At 36.9% G+C, this 12,430-nt stretch overlaps 1 pseudogene; it reads left to right on the top strand.

Moving 5' to 3' along the window:
* Window positions 1-999: 999 nt before the first annotated feature.
* On the top strand, window positions 1,000-10,748 carry LOC125369282 (annotated as a pseudogene).
* Window positions 10,749-12,430: the final 1,682 nt, after the last annotated feature.

Below are 12,430 nucleotides of genomic sequence, written 5' to 3'. Positions count from 1 at the left end.
GCTTGTGGTGTCAAAATCTAAATCTTTGTTTTCTTGTTATTTATCAAACTTTCTTGTTTGTGGCATAAGAGAAAATTCAAAGTCTATCTTAGTATCTTTATCCTTGTTGGTAAAGGGGTTAAGTAGCATCCATCTTCTTACTTCAATCTTTGAACGATCCGAATTTGTGGATTAAATTGGTAATTTCTAGTTTTCTTCTAATTCAACTTATCACAGTATTTTTGCTATTGGGGAGTTAATTGTTGAAACCTACAATTCCCATCATAAGTGGTATCAGAGCATTGACTCGAGATTGAGGTTTGCGTATCCAATACTATCTTTTAATTCTCAATATCTTGTGTTCATCTTATATTTTACACCTTTTGCCATCTATTGTTCTTGTTATTATTATTATTTTTATCTTTATTCTTCTTATCTCAAGATTTTGTTTGCATGTATCAAAAAAAAAATCGTCCTAAAAGAAAAAAATTGTTATCTTTGATATTCTTGTGTTAGATCTCAGATTACATAAAAAAAAATTGACTCTTCATATTCCATTGAGATCTATCTTTATAATTCTATATCTTTGTGTTCTTTGATGATCTATCTTTGTTTTTCATTTCTATTAGCCTATTTGCTACAACTTGTTCATTTCTTTAAGCCTATCTTATTATTTTCTTGTTAGCCTACCTTATTTTTTTTTCATTGATTACTACATTCTTGAAATTTTGTTTGATTGAGAAACTTAGTTCATCTAAGAAATCAAAAGGCAAATTTGAGAGGTAAAAGGCAAGAGTGTGAGATCATTAGAAAAAAAAGAAGAAGCCTTTGAGTGTAAACACAAGTGGTATACATCAATTTTGAGTGAAAACACATGAGGGAGTGTTGTGAGATCGTTTCTTTCTATTTTCTTTTATTAAAATTGTAGGTTTTACAATCATGTCAAAAGACACAAGTTCTTCTACAAATAATCATGTGATTCAAGCTATGCAACAACAATTCGAAAGAATGTTTAGTATGATGGCGGGAGTCAATGAAAAATTAGAGAAGCATGATGGCATCCTTAACCAATTACATGGAGAGCCTAGACAAAGGAGACATCCACCAATTGACCAAGAGGACTATGAAGGAGAGGATGATTTGGATGATGATCAAGTCACCTTGTTGGGACAACGAATCAATCCTAGGAGACAAGCTAGGAGAAGACATCCAAATGATGATATTGATCGCAACCTTGGAAGCATCAAAATGAATATTCCTTCATTCCAATGAACAAATGATCCAGATGTGTACCTTGAATGGGAAAGGAAAGTGGAACTCATCTTCGAATGTCATAATTATTCGGAGGAAAAAAAGGTAAAACTTGCCGCTGTTGAGTTTAGTGATTATGCAATTGTTTGGTGGGATCAATTTTGCAAGGAAAGACGTAGATATGGAGAAAGACCCGTAGAGTCTTGGAGAGAAATGAAGCAAATCATAAGAAAGAGGTTTGTTCCAAGCCACTACTACAGAGAGCTTCATCAAAGATTACAAACTCTAATTCAAGGATCCATGAGTGTGGAGGAGTATCACAAAGAAATGGAAAAGGCTATGATTAGAGAAAATGTGATAGAAGATCGTGAAGCTACCATGGCAAGGTTCTTGAGAGGGCTAAGCAAAGACATTGCTGATGTTGTTGATTTGCAACATTATGTGGAGATTGAAGATATGGTGAATTTGGCCATGAAAGTGGAAAGGCAATTGAAAAGAAAGAGGTATGATTCTAAACCAAATATGGGTTCTTCTTCTTCTTGGAGAACTTCTTGGGGGAAAAAGGATGATAAACCTTTTACTAAGTCAAAAGTGGAAGAAACTAAACCTAAAATTGACTTGGGTAATAAGGGAAAGGGTGAGAATCAACCAGCCCAAACTAGGGGAATCAAATGTTTTAAGTGTTTGGGTCATGGGCACATTGCTAGGGAATGTCCAAATAAGAAAGCTATGATTATAAGGAATGGTGATATTGAGTCGGAGAGTGAGGGGGATAGTGATGATGATATGCCTTCTTTAGAAGATTGTAGTGATGTTGAATGTGCTAAGGGAGATAATCTTGTTGTTTAAAGAATATTGAGTTTGCAAAATAAACATGATGTCCATAGGGAGCAAAGGGAAAATTTGTTTCATACTCATTGTTTGATTTCTAACAAGTTGTGCAACATGATTGTGGATAGTGGAAGTTGTACCAATGTAGCAAGCACTTTGCTAGTGGAGAAATTGAAGTTGCCTACTACCAAGCACCCAAGACCATACAAGTTGCAATGGCTTAATGAAAGTGGAGTTGTAAAGGTAAATAAGCAAGTTTTAGTTTCGTTTCAAATTGGTAGATATAAGGATGAGGTGTTGTGTGATGTGTTGCCAATATTGGCCGGACATATGTTGTTAGGGAGACCTTGGCAATATGATAGAAGGGCTAGTCATGATGGATTCAAAAATATGTATACTTTGACTATGGATGGAAAAAGGTTTAACCTTGGACCATTAACTCCAAAACAGATTTTTGAAGACCAAATGCACATCAAGCAACAATATGAAGAAATAGGTTCTTCATTGGGAAACTCTTTGGGAAGGGAAACCTTTGAGAGTAAAGAAAAAGGTGAGATGAGTGAACCTAAAAATTCCAATTCTCTTGACCAAAATGGGAAACACAAGGTGAGAGAAAACAAGGAAGGTTCAAATGAAAGAAAAATGAGTGTTTATGCAAAAATGAGTGATGTGAAGGAAGCTATGCTTTTGAGGCAACACATGCTTGTACTTATGTACAAGGAGAGTTTGCATATTTCTAACGAAATAACCAATTGTTTGCCTAGTGTTGTTGTTGATCTTTTACAGGTTTATGAAGATTTATTTCCGGAAGAAATTCCAAATGGTTTGCCACCTAAAAGAGGCATTGAGCACCAAATTGATTTCATACCCGGAGCAAGCATTCCAAATAGACCAGCATATAGATGTAATCCGGAGGAGACCAAGGAAATCGAAAAGCAAGTGAGTAAGCTTATGGAGAAGGGTTATGTTCGTGAAAGCATGAGTCCATGTGTCGTACCCATCTTGTTAGTGCCTAAGAAAGATGGAACTTGGAGGATGTGTGTTGATTGTTGTGCCATCAACAAAATCACGGTGAAGTATAGACATCCTATTCCTAGGCTAGATGACATGTTGGATGAATTGCATGGTTCATATTTGTTTTCAAAAATTGATTTGAAATCTGGTTATCATCAAATTAGAATGAGAGAAGGTGATGAATGGAAAACAGGTTTTAAAACTAAACATGGTTTATATGAGTGGTTAGTAATGCCTTTTGGTTTAACTAATGCACCAAGCACTTTCATGAGATTGATGAATCATGTTTTAAGAGCATTCATAGGCAAATTTGTTGTTGTCTATTTTGATGATATCTTGGTTTATAGCAAAAATTTAGATGAGCATGTACAACATTTGACTTGTGTTTTTGATGTGCTTAGAGAAGAGAAGTTGTATGCTAATTTAAAGAAATGTTGTTTTTGCACTAATGAAATTACTTTTCTTGGATATATTGTCAATGACAAGGGTATTCATGTTGATCAAGAAAAGGTAAAAGTAATTAGAGAATGGCCAACACCCACAAGTGTAAGTGATGTAAGAAGCTTTCATGGTTTAGCTATGTTAAGAACCTCCAAGGATTAGAACCACGAACCCTAATGATTATGAACCCGTGAATTACTATCTTAGAAACCCAAGAACAAATTGAGTTTCAAAACCCAAGAACCGCTTAAATCATATTGCAAGGTATGGTTGATCAAGATCATAACCTAAAGAAAACTAAGTTCTTTAAACCCTAACCCTTAACACGCCACAAGGATAGATCAATTCCTTGATAAGTGGTTTATGCATTCAACAAGAATTCAAGAATTCAAGCAAATATGCAAAGGAAACAACTACTATAATTTTATCAAAATTCGAATTTTTTTCAAAACACAACTTAAGGGGCGTTTTTATAGCCACCTAATATAAGAAACCCTTGTAAAACTATTAACCCTAGCTGCCACATAAGAAAAAATAGGCAATAACATTGTTCTGAACTTAAATAAGAGATTTCAGCCCAAATATTAGCCCATATTGGTCTTCATGTATTTGGACTTGCAAAACATTGAATAAAGCCCATTCAGATGTGTCTTTACTTGGGCCTATCCTAGCATGACCAATTGAGCTTCCTTGACTAGCCCAATCTTGCATATAGCCAATTAAGGCTTCTTGTAGCTTCTTGGACCTTGACCTTGTAATTGGGCCTTGTAGCATGCTCAATAGATCCTTAGCTTTATCTTTGGTTTTCTTGTTGTCCTCTCCATCGAGTCCATCTTTAAGCTTGGCCATGTCCATATCATTCCCTCCTTCTTTAGGATGATTCGTCCTCGAATCAAGTTCATCACCTACATCAAAAGGACTCAAATCAGCTACATTAAATGTACCACTCACATTATACTCACCTTTCAAATCAATCTTGTAGGCATTGTCATTGATCCTCTCAAGGACTTGAAATGGACCATCACCCCTCGTACTTAGTTTAGACTTTCTTTGATTTGGGAACCTTTCTTTGCGAAAATGCACCCAAACCCAATCTCTAGGTTGGAATACCATTGGAATTCGTCCTTTATTAACCCTCTCGGCCACTTTTGCATTTTGCTTCTCAATTCTCTCTTTAACTTGTTTGTGTAGCTTTTTAACCAAATCTGCCTTAGAAGAACCTTCAACACTAACAAGCGTTATTTTATTGATTGCATGGCAGTCCACACACATTCTCCATGTGCCATCCTTCTTTGGAACCAAAATCACTAGAACCGCACAAGGACTTAAGCTCTCACGCACATACCCCTTTGACATCAGTTCTTCCACTTGCCTTTGAAGCTCCTTTGTCTCCTCTGGATTACTTCTATAGGCTGGTCTATTTGGTATGGAAGCCCCGGGTATGAAGTCTATTTGATGTTCTATCCCTCTTTGAGGAGGTAATCCACTTGGCATTTCCTGGAAAGACATCGGCAAATTCCCGCAAAAGATTAGCAAACACACTCGGCAAGGAAAGATCAAGTTCGGTAGTGTTCAAATATACATCTTTATAAGTAACAACAAATAACATCCGACTTGAATGAAATGCATGCCTAACTTCACTTTCCCTAGCCAAAAACTACCCTTTGCCTTTATTTTCTCTTTAGGGCTGAATCTCACCCTTTGGGTTTTCATGTTCCTTTTGTTATTTTCAGCCTCACGCCTCTCTCTTTCCAACTTACATTGGTCATCATACACTTCCTTAGGAGAAAGAGGTGTCAAAGTAACTTTTCTCCCATCCTTCACAAATGAGTACCTATTTAGAAAGCCATCATGGAAGGCCCTCGTATCAAATTCCCATGGCCTACCTAACAAGATATGGCCAGCATGCATTGGCACTACATCACATAGCGCCTCATCTGAATATCTACCAATTGTGAAAGGTACAACAACTTGCTTATTCACTTTGATCTCACCACAATTATTTAACCATAACAATTTATAAGGTCTAGGATGTGGAATTAGATTTAGACCCAATTTTTCAACCATTAAAGTGCTAGCAACATTTGTACAACTACCACCATCAATAATAACAAGACAAGTCTTACCTTGTACATGGCATCTTGTATGGAAAATGTTGTCTCTTTGCTGCTCCAAGGTATCATCTTCCTTCATTTTAACACTTAGTGTGCGCCTAGCCACCAAGAGCTCACCTCCCATAGGACCCTCAATGCCATCATCACTGCCGTCTTCCAATTGTGGTATCTCATCATCATTATCACTCTCTTCACTTGCTGTTTCAATCTCCCCATGGTCTCTAGCCACCATTGCCCGCTTGTTTGGACATTGTGAAGCAATATGGCCACGCCCCAAGCATTTGAAACACTTGATGTCTCTATTCTTTTCTTTGTTAATTTCGGGTTTAGATGTGTCTTTGTTGCCTGAAATGCTTTTCCCTTTGTTGTCATTGGGAATAACCTTATCATCACCTTTCTTACCTCCTTTCCAAGAATTAGACCAATGTGGCCTCCCACTCGAAGTGCCCTTATATTCAAACCTTACTTTGTCCCTCTAGGTTTTAGTTGCTTTTCCACCTTAATTGCAAGGTGAACTAACTCCTCAAGCTCCACATAATGTTGCAACTCTACCCTATCGGCGAATCTCCTTATTAAGCCCACCAATGAATCGTGCCATGGTAGCTTCTCTATCCTCATCCAAATCAGCCCTAGTCATGAGCACTTCCATCTCCTTATAATAATCCTCAACACTCCTTGTACCTTGCCTCAAAGATTAGAGTCTTTGATGTAACTCCCTATGGTAATGTCTGGGTACAAAACGCCTTCTCATGATAGTTTTGAGTGCAATCCAACTACCAATAGGCTCTTCCATGTTCCTCCTCCTACTAACCACCAACTGATCCCACCAAACTATAGCATAGTCACTAAATTGGGTAACCACCAATTTCACCTTTTTCTCCTCCCCGAAAGTTATGGCAATCAAAGATAAGGTCAACTCGCTTTTCCCACTCCAAATATGCCTCCGGATCAGTTTTTCCCAAGAAGGTAGGAATACTAAGTTTGATACTACCTAAGTTCCTATCAACATCATCATAGTTCCCATAACCACCAAACTCACCACCAAAGTGTCCTCTACCTCTACCAAGATTTTGGTATCTCCTAGCTCCTCTACCCAGGCCTCTACCAACCCCACCATAGGCTACATTATCATACTCCTCAAAACCCTCATCAAAGTCATCCTCATTCACCCCAATTGGTACGCCCATGATTACCTTGCACATTCCCCCCTTCGTCAAGCTTATTTCCCAGACCTCGGGCAAGTGCATTAATTTGGTCCATAATGGCTTGTTGATTGGTTGTCATTTCCCTTCGTTGGGCTGCCATGTCAAGTTGCAACCTCTCCATTTGCTCATTCATATTTCTTATGCTTCGTTGCACCCTCTCATTTTCATGCATTTGTCTTTGTGGGTATGCCTAGGTAGTTGGCACATTATTACCTCCACTAGAACCACTTGACATGCTGCAATAAGAGTTAGTATGCAATAAAAAAAAATCGAAGGAAATTAAGGACCTCACCAGTACTCCCTCACGTGTTTACTCTCAATTAATGGGGATGGTCACTCGTGTTTCGCACAATCAAGAATGATCACACAAGGCTGAAAACTCACACCACTCAGCTTGTTTTCAAGGATTCTTATGTGAATCAATAACCACACATCAAGTTATTTCACTATGCTTGCAATGCACCAAGAATTATGATCTAAAAAGCTTAGTTGAGGCAAAACGCAAAAGTCAAGAAAATTAAACAATTAGTCACGCTTTCAATAAAATTAGGATTACAAACAAGCGAAAACTTCAAACGGATGCAAATGACATATGAAGAAACAATCTAGATGTAAGAAACAAGAAAGATGCGATTCGACGGAAATAGGAAAAGAAGGAACGGATTTAGGAAGCAAAAATCACAAAGAAGGTTGATCAAGAAGGAAGGTTACCTCTTTATGCTTTAAATGTGTCAAATCTGCCCAAACTCAAAAGACACACAAAGAGGAGAATAAATGAAGGACAAAAACGAATTTAGAGCTGAATCAATTCAAATAAGATGGTATGTATAGGGCTCAGTCATTGGAATTTAATGTCCCTTTGAATCTTCCCAAACGTACCACCAAATCCTTATTTATGTAGGATTGTGAAAATCTCCCTAAACCTTTTAACAACCCTAATATCTATGTAATCACCCCAAGAACAATGATTTCAACACCAAATACGTTTTTTTCCACTAACAAAGACAATCAAACTAATCAGACCTATTCTTTTTTTTTTTTGCTAATTCGGATCTGATATTTTTCTTTTCTTGTTTCATTTTTTTTTTTTTTAATCAGAATCAAAAACTACAAGAATCAAGAACTAAACAATGTAGATCTCAAGAATACCAAGAATACTTTAAGAACAATTTCAAGAACTCAAGGAAAACAAACAATAACTTAAAGAAAAGGGATAAATAACCTGATTTACGAGCCAAAGCTCTGATACCAAATGTTAAGAACCTCTAAGGATTAGAACCACGAACCCTAATGATTATGAACCCGTGAATTACTATCTTAGAAACCCAAGAACAAATTGAGTTTCAAAACCCAAGAACCGCTTAAATCAGATTGCAAGGTATGGTTGATCAAGATCAGAACCTAAAGAAAACTAAGTTCTTTAAACCCTAACCCTTAACACGCCACAAGGATAGATCAATTCCTTGATAAGTGGTTTATGCATTCAACAAGAATTCAAGAATTCAAGCAAATATGCAAAGGAAACAACTACTATAATTTTATCAAAATTCGAATTTTTTTTAAAACACAACTTAAGGGGCGTTTTTATAGCCACCTAACATAAGAAACCCTAGTAAAACTATTAACCCTAGCTGCCACATAAGAAAAAATAGGCAATAACATTGTTCTGAACTTAAATAAGAGATTTCAGCCTAAATATTAGCCCACATTGGTCTTCATGTATTTGGACTTGCAAAACATTGAATAAAGCCCATTCATATGTGTCTTTACTTGGGCCTATCCTAGCATGACCAATTGAGCTTCCTTGACTAGCCCAATCTTGCATATAGCCAATTAAGGCTTCTTGTAGCTTCTTGGACCTTGACCTTGTAATTGGGCCTTGTAGCATGCTCAATAGATCCTTAGCTTTATCTTTGATTTTCTTGTTGTCCTCTCCATCGAGTCCATCTTTAAGCTTGGCCATGTCCATATCAAGCTAGCTTTTATAGAAGGTTCATTAAGAATTTTTCTACCATAGCTGCACCTTTAACTGAATGCATAAAAAAGAATGTTGGTTTTAAGTGGGGAATTGAACAAGATGAGGCTTTTAACTTGCTAAAAGACAAATTAAGTTATGCACCCTTGTTATCTTTGCCAAATTTTACTAAACCTTTTGAGATTGAGTGTGATGCAAGTGGCATAGGTATTGGAGGAGTTTTGATGCAAGAAGGCAAGCCCATAGCATTCTTTAGCGAAAAGCTAAGTGGAGCAAGTCTAAACTACCCTACATATGACAAGGAGTTCTATGCATTAGTGAGGGTTCTAAAGACATGGCAGCATTACCTTGGCTACAAAGAATTCATAATTCACACTGACCATTAGTCCTTGAAGTATCTCAAAGGACAAGGAAAGCTCAACAAGAGACATGCAAAATGGGTGGAATGCATTGAATCCTTTCCATACATCATTAAGTACAAGCAAGGGAAAGAAAATGTGGTCAAGAAGGTATGCCTTGATCTCTAAAATTGATGCAAAATTATTAGGATTTGAATACATAAAAGATATGTATTCTAATGATCCTGATTTTGCTAATGTTTATGGGGTATGTGACAAAGGGGGTTTTGATAAGTTCTATAAGTTTGATGGTTTTCTTTTTCGGGAAAACAAATTGTGTGTGCCACAAAGTTCTTTGAGAGAGTTACTTGTGAGAGAAGCACATAGTGGAGGTTTAATGGGACATTTTGGGATTAAGAAAACTTTGGATATGTTGGGTGACCATTTCTTTTGGCCACACATGAAAAGGGATGTTGAGAGAATTTGTGAGAAATGCATTACTTGCAAACAAGCCAAATCTAAAGCAATGCCTCATGGTTTGTATACACCTCTTCCCATACTAAATGAACCTTGGGTAGACATTTCTATGGACTTTGTTTTAGGATTACCTAGGTCCAAGGGAGGGAGAGATTCTATTTTTGTTGTTGTGGACAGGTTTAGCAAAATGGCACATTTCATTCCATGTCACAAGACAGATGATGCAACCCATATTGCGAATCTATTCTGCAAGGAGATTGTAAGGCTGTATGGAGTGCCAAGGACCATTGTGAGTGATAGGGATGTCAAATTCCTAAGTCACTTTTGGAAGACTCTTTGGGGAAAGATGGGGACAAAGCTTTTGTATTCTACAACTTGTCATCCGCAAACGGATGGACAAACAGAGGTGGTCAATAGGACACTTGCAACACTTTTGAGGGCTCTCATGCAAAGAAACCTGAAGAATTGGGAAGAATGTTTGCCACATGTGGAATTTGCTTACAATAGGAGTGTGCATGGTTCAACAAATTGCTCACCCTTTGAAGTTGTGTATGGATTCAATCCATTGACTCCATTAGATTTGCTACTATTGCCATTGGGCAAAGCGAATTTAGAGGGGAAACAAAAAGTTGAATTCATCAAGACTTTGCATGAGAAGGTGCATGCAAACATTGAGAAGAAAACACTCCAATATGAAAAGCATCACAACAAAGGGAGGAAGCAGGTCATTTTTGAGCCTAGAGATTGGGTGTGGGTGCACTTGAGGAAGGAAAGATTTCCTAACCAAAGGAAATCAAAGCTTATGCCAAGAGGAGATGGTCCTTTTAGAGTGCTTCAACGCATCAACAACAATGCCTACAAGCTAGAACTTCCAAGTGAGTATGGCAATGTTAGTGCTACTTTCAATGTTAGTAACTTGTCTTTGTTTGATGTAGGTGATGAAGATGATGAAGCTGATTTGTGGACAAATCCTTTTGAAGAAAGGGGGAATGATGTGAATCCAAGTTCAAAGCTTAAAGAGATCCAAGATCCATTAATAGTACAAGAAGGCCCAATCACAAGGTCCAAATCCAAGAAGCTTCAACAAGCCATATTGGGTTTAATTAGGGACATTTGGAAAGCCCAAGAACTTCAACCCAATAAGGCATCCATGGAGGCCCAAGGAATAATATTTAACTTGTTTTTATGTTAATAACAATTAGGGTTACATGTAGCCACCATACAAGTTAATGTGGTAATTAATACCAAGTAATGGCTATCAATGTGGGTAGTGGTTATTAAGAGCCACCATATACAAGTTAATGGGGTAATCAATATCATGTAATGGCTATTAGTGTGGATAGTGGTTACAAAGGCCATTTAAGAGTAAAAGTAATCTTATGTGTGTAAGTCTATTTTAGTAGTGTGTGCATGGACTTGTACTCTATATAAACAAGTCCTTTTCTCTTTCTTTTGGAGCATGATTGAATTTGATATATGAAATTTTGTTTGAGTTTTATTGTGAGGAATTTTGTCTTTAATTTCTTGCTTGAACTTTGCGACTTATCAAGCTTTATTCTAGCTTGTGGTGTCAAAATCTAAATCTTTGTTTTCTTGTTATTTATCAAACTTTCTTGTTTGTGGCATAAGAGGAAATTCAAAGTCTATCTTAGTATCTTTATCCTTGTTGGTAAAGGGGTTAAGTAGCATCCATCTTCTTACTTCAATCTTTGAATGATCCGAATTTGTGGATTAAATTGGTAATTTCTAGTTTTCTTCTAATTCAACTTATCATAGTATTTTTGCTATTGGGGAGTTAATTGATGAAACCTACAATTCCCATCACAGCATGTCCTCCATCTCTACATAATGCTGCAATTCAATTATGTTAGCAATATCACGATTCAAACCATGCAAAAGTCTTGCCATTGTGGCTTCCCTATCCTCATTTATATTGGCCCTAATGATAGCTATCTCCATAGATTGCCAGTACTCCTCAACACTCTCATTACCTTGTACTAAATTTTGTAACTTGTTGTACAAGTCCCTTTGGTAGTGCGATGGCACAAACCTTTTACGCATAATGCGCTTAACCTCATCCCATGAACCAACTTCGGGTTCCCTATAATGCCTACGACCACTCACCAATTGATCTCACCAAATGGCAGCATAATCACAAAATTCAACAACAGCAAGTTTAACCTTTTTAGACTCACTATAGTTATGACATTCAAAAATCCTTTCAACCTTCTTTTCCCACTCCAAATAAGCTTCAGGGTCACTCTTACCATGAAAAGATGGTATTTTCATCTTAATACTACCCAAATTAATGTCAATTTTGGGTTGGAGATTATGCCTAGGCCCTTTATACTCACTTTCTAGGTCAATATCAAAACTGTCCCCTTTAGACGCTTTAGGCATATCATTCAATAACCTAGTTAATTTGTCATCTTATTTTTGAAATTGTGTTTGCATATGTTCTACTACATCTTTCAATGTAGAAGCTAAATTTTTCAAAGTCAATGGTTGTTCAGACGACATGGTTAAACCAAAAGACTAGAAAAGAAAATAAAAGAAGACGTGATCAAGTGTTATAATCTGGAGGCTTTTTTTAGTCAAAGGCAAAACAAGAAAAGATCACTCCCTTATGTGTTTCACTCACAAAGAATTGAATTCCTTATAGAAATTAAATCAAATTGTTCTAGTAATCACAAAAACCTCTTAACGTTTATTAATTCTGAAGTTCAATAGAACACTCGTGAATCAATAAAACGAGTTATAAGCGTGTGAACAAAACAAGCTTACAACTAACCATGGTCCTAAGTA

The sequence above is a fragment of the Ricinus communis genome, chromosome 2 (assembly GCF_019578655.1).
Source record: "Ricinus communis isolate WT05 ecotype wild-type chromosome 2, ASM1957865v1, whole genome shotgun sequence".
Classification (NCBI taxonomy): Eukaryota; Viridiplantae; Streptophyta; class Magnoliopsida; order Malpighiales; family Euphorbiaceae; genus Ricinus; species Ricinus communis.
This window is presented reverse-complemented; position numbering and strand designations above follow the sequence as displayed.